The sequence below is a fragment of the Apodemus sylvaticus genome, chromosome 4 (genome assembly GCF_947179515.1).
Source record: "Apodemus sylvaticus chromosome 4, mApoSyl1.1, whole genome shotgun sequence".
Classification (NCBI taxonomy): Eukaryota; Metazoa; Chordata; class Mammalia; order Rodentia; family Muridae; genus Apodemus; species Apodemus sylvaticus.
The window spans coordinates 11409454-11414906 of record NC_067475.1 but is presented as its reverse complement, the minus strand read 5'-3'; the positions used below and the strand labels follow the sequence as shown (position 1 = coordinate 11414906).

The 5453-nt window shown below is 39.8% G+C and overlaps 1 non-coding gene across 1 annotated transcript; it reads right to left on the bottom strand.

Moving 5' to 3' along the window:
- Positions 1-1389: 1389 nt before the first annotated feature.
- LOC127683844 (U6 spliceosomal RNA) lies at positions 1390-1495 on the bottom strand. The gene has a single exon (XR_007977641.1). It is a non-coding gene; the product is annotated as a U6 spliceosomal RNA (small nuclear RNA).
- Between the last annotated feature and the right edge of the window lie 3958 nt (positions 1496-5453).

Here is a 5453-nt window from a genome sequence, read left to right as displayed (position 1 = left end):
TAAGTGGTTTGAGGATTAATTAAGTGGTTTCATTTTACATTGTAGCTGGCATTTTAGCACAAAACACTTAAGCCTCCCTCTTCATTACTGTCCCTGTACATACATGTGTGTGACATTACATGCAGAGGCGACCTACAGATGCGGATTGGGAACAGTGTGGTCACCGTGGGATTGGGACTCATTGCTCATTACTCAGAATCTCAGGTGTAGATGGCTTCTGACTCATGTTCCTTCCTGTCAGTCACACAAAGGATTCGGTTGCTGGTGCCTCAGTTCTGTCTAGAGAACATTCTGGTCTGTCTAGGTATGTAATTCAATGACAGGACAATGTTGAATAATAGGCATAGGCCATCCTGTGTCCTGCAAAAAATGTCCCGCATGCACCTGTCTGCTATCACAGCACCCTTCCAAGGTCCCTAAAAGGTGTTGACTTTCTTTACTTTGGCCCAAGTATAGATGTCAAATCTTCCAAGCAGAGTACATGAGGGTTACTATTTCCTTTAGGGTTAAGTTTATTTTTGTTGAAATTGTTTTCTTTCATTTCTGAGGTTATCAAAATTATATCCTGAGATATATATTTATTGTAAATCATGGCCTAGGATTTATATTTATTCTACACCTCTGACATTTATATTTGTCTAGTCATGCCAGAGAAGAAGAAAGCACCTGCTGTATGTGCTTTCTGTTAATGTAATGGCACTTTGGTTTTACTTGTTCCTCTCTAAAGATTTGTCAGTGCACCAAACACAGGAAGGAAGAGAAAGACCCACCCCTCCCTAGTAAACAAGCAAGGGAGTCGAGGCAGAACACAACCTGGTGTAAATGGCATAGTATCTGTCTGAAACAAATGGATTCCACTAATTCTAAGAGCTTACTGCATGTCAAGCATTGTGTCAAGCTTGCTACAGAGTCTGCTACAGACACATTAGATTCTATTTTACCCATGTAAAGTGTATTGGCTTAGCATCTGCCTGGCCAGTACACTCACAATGTAGTCAAGGCTGATCATTTGCCCAAGTCAACTAGGTCATCCTCCAAACGCCTGCATTTTTTCAGAAGAATTAAGCAATTTCTTTTCTATAAAATTTACTATTATGTTTGTTGTTTTGTTTTGTTTTGTTTTCCATACAGGGTTTCTCTATGTGAAGCCCTGGCTGTCCCAGAACTAACTCTGTAAACCAGGCTGTCTTCCAAGGGCTGGGATTAAAGGCATGAGCCACCACCTGCTAATATCACTCTTTGTATGGATATATTTGTAGCGTTCTGTCATGCTATTAACGGATATATGGGATAATTAAAAAACATTGAAAATATGCATTTGTTTGTATAATGAAAGATATCTTTGTATCTTAAAATATTAAAATTTGGTTGTTTCTTTTTTTTTTTTTTTTAGATATGGAACACTTTATGAATATGCAAGTTACCCTTGACAGGGTCCGTGATAATCTTCTCTGTATTGTTCCAGTTCTAGTATATGTGCTGCCAAAGTGAAAACATATGTTCTTTTGAAAGATTCAAAAATACTTGTAATATGTAGACTGTATTTTGAAAAAATAATACTGTAATTTGTAAAAAAAAAATGATGATTTTCTTTCATAGTAATTAATTGAGAATTCTTCTTCTTACTTACTGAATGAAATAAGTGTATAATAACTGTACTAAGAAGAGTTTTAGATCCTTTTCTGATAGCCCACAAATGATAATATATTCCAGGCTGAAACTGTACCGGAATGGTATAACAGGGCCCCTTTTCAAAGGTAGTTAGTACATCAAGGTCTAAGCAGTTCCAAGGTTGAAGAGGGGAACAAGATAGAAAACAAAAAGAGTGAATAATAATAACCCCTTCTATGTGTATATGTATGTAGTGTGTATTTGTGTGTGTATGTGTTTGGTGCATATTTGTGTGTGTGTGTGTGTGTGTATGTGTGTGGTGTATACATGTATGTGTTTGTATGTGTGTAGTGTATGTGTATGTGGTGTGTGTGTTACACATTTGTTTGTGTGTGTATGTGGCATATACATGTATGTGTTAATATGTGTGTGGTATGGGGTGTGTGTGTGTGTGTGTGTGTGTGTGTGTGTGTGTGCACGCTGGGAATCCAACATAGAACATCATACGTGAGAGGCTATCCATCTAACACTGGAGCTATGAACCAGTCTCTGCAGACTCACTGCAACTCTATGAGTTAAGCGGAAGGAGAGCACACAGCTGGAATGTTCTGTGGCCACCTCTGGGTCTTGCCATGATGCTGTTTCAGGACAACGCTGACACTTGTGTGGACACGGGACCTTCAGTGCCTCCACAGAGCACAGAAAAACGCACAGCTGAGGTGAAGTAAAGAACTCAGAACCAGTTTGGGGTCAGGCAGCGTGGATTCGAGCCCCGCGGAGAAGGCCACTGCAATGCTGCTCTAGTGTGCCGCCATTGATCTGCCTAGCTGAAGCAGGGGACAAAGATGTACTTTGTGGAAGAGTCCTGAAAAACCGTGTTAGGCATATTGACTCCACAGCCTCAGTTCTGAGTAGGTCTGTCCCTCATCTGCTGTTAAGATAGTTAAGTCTGCCCAAGAGGTGTGGATCAATAGTGAAAGGAAATAGGCAGACTGTAGGCTCTGTGATGAGTCTGTAGTATTAGGTGGACATAATTTATTATTTTTTCTTTTCCTAATGAAAAAACACATAGTGGTAGGAAAGAGGCTCTGAAGGGACCACATGTCCCTAAATACTTCATGGCCATGTCAGACTCGAGGCTGTCTGTTAGCATTTCTGGAGAGGAGTATTTGCTCAATTATGTACTCGTCACCTACAAACCAGAAGTCACTCTCTAAGCTTACCCTGTGTGGTTTTCCTGTGGGTCGCTCTGTCCTTGTTGGGCTATCTGCATGTAAAAGCCAAGCTCCTTGCATGTAAGAAGACAATGTATACCCTGTGCTTTTACCCAGATGATATTTAATGATCTACCATTTAATGTACTTCATCTTCCATAGCCCGGAGTTCAAACAGAAGCAGCTGCCATTAGGCACGCAATAATATTGAACTTCCTACCCACGACCTATGAGAGCTGAGAGCGTCTTCCTTAGCTTTAGCTACTGAACCCATCTGGCCTTTCCCCTATGCCTGGCAACAGACGGAGAGGCGCTGTTTACTTCCCATCAATGCAATCTGGGACAGAATGTATAATTACGCTAGCAAAAGATCTCCAAATCAAAATTCCTTGTGTTAGTAGCGATCTGCAGCTCTGGAGGACAAAACAATACACTTTAGCTCATTATCAAAAGAACAGCAAGAATCTCAGGAAACGTGGAAAATGCCCGCTGAGCCGAAATCGATCCAAAGGATAGAGGTGTCCCTGGCTGCAATCTGCAGGGAAACTTATTCTCTTATAACTTCTATTTGTTTTCTTTAGTGTGAAAGTTCACGCACTTGAAAAGCTTCCCTTCTCACAGCTTTGGAAGATATCTTGACAGACACAGAACTAGAGAGATGAAGAAATTATCTAAGAAAGTGGACTTTCAAAAGCCTGAAGCTGATCTGGGTATGCTTTCATAACATACAAAAAGCTGGGGGCTCAGTCCCCTAGTACTGCAAAAATCTGGTATGTGGTGTATACGTATAATCCCAGCACTCAGGAAACAGATAGGAGGATGAAGTGTTTAAGGTCACCCTTGGCTACATAGCCCCTTCAAAGCCAACTAGGACCACATGAGATACTGGCTCGAAAAACATTGACATCATCATTACAACACACACACATATACACACATACATATACACACACATACATATACACACACATACATACACACACACACACAGAGATACCAAAACTCAAGTATAAGGTATGTAAAGTTGTTGAGGACTTTCAGAAGGAGAAATATGTTATTTATATTAACAAATAAAAATATACATCTTAATTTATTAGAATTATTGTTAAGTAGTGAAAATTGAGTATAGACTATACCTCTTCACTCATTTATAATTTAATATGATAATATATATAATTTAGGATTTATAGGAATAGAAAAATAAATATGAATTCTTACTGTAATTACAAGTCTTCCACACAACAACTGCTACCAAGTTATCTGGTGTCTAATTTCTTACTGTGTACAATGGACCAAAAACCTTTGTTTTTTTCCCCACAGATTCCTAAAAGCCACAGGAGACTTTTTGACCATGTGTTCTCATCATTATGGATGATGTGCTTAAAGGTGTCTAGCCTAAGATTATATGTCCTCTCTGGTGCGGCATCTGTCATTGTAAAAACTAGGGTCACACTTTTCCTCCAGTGGTTTTTTAAATTTATTATTATGCTTTAAAAATTAACTTTGCTCATTATTTAAAAAAATGTATTTACTTCTGTGCATATTAGAAAATACCTAACACATAACACTATTTTATTTATCTGTTTTTGATATTGGGATTTGAACAGTCGGCCCCATGCAGGTACCTCTTAGAAGTACAACTACATTGTTTTCATTTATTTATTTATTTATAAGATTTATTTATTATATATAAGTACACTGTAGTTGTCTTCAGACACTCCAGAAGAGGGTGTCAGATCTCATTACAGATGGTTGTGAGCCACCATGTGGTTGCTGGGATTTGAACTAAGGACTTTTGGAAGAGCAGTCCATGCTCTTAACCACTGAGCCATATCTCCAGCCCCAGCATACAACTACATTGTTATCTGTGCTTTCCTGCTGAGACAGAGTTTCAGTGAGTTGTCCAATCTAGCCTTGAACTCACTTAGGAGCCACAGAAGGCCTTGAATGTGTAAGCCTTTGCCTCTCAGCTTCTAAGGTCTTTACCATCAGACTGGTTAGCTCTAAAGATATCAATGTATTTTCTAAAGTTTGAAATTTGGCAAGGATGCAGGTAATGTCTACAGAGTTTATAATCGTTCAACCAGGATGTGTGAAAAGGTAGAGCCTTCTCCGTGAGATGATGGCATGAGGGAGAATCCCAGGTGTATATGGACTGGGCTTTGTTGTACACACCTGTATTCTCAGTACACAGAAGGCAGAAACAGGAAGACTGGAAGTTCTAGGTCATCCTTGCCCAGATAATGAGCTCCAGGTCAGCCTGGACTACATGAGAACCTGTCTCAGGAAAACAAAGTCAAGAGAAGCCAAACAGTATAACATGTTCCAGCTTAACACTGTACTGCATCTGGGCCACTGGCAAGAAGCCCTCAGTTCCATTTATTATGTTCAGTTTTCCTGCCCGCCTGGCCACAGGGCAGGATATGCGTACCTGGACTCCTAGCTTCCTCTCTGCTTGAAGAGAAGCCTTCTAAGTGTTTATTTATAGCAACTAGCAGATTTTCATGTGGGCAAATGAATGTGTTGGTATGGAGAAGCGAGCCAAAGTGATCATGATTCTATTAAAAAAAAAAAACCCACGATCAAAGCGTGCATTCCATTTTAACACACATCTGTCCGTGTGCGGTG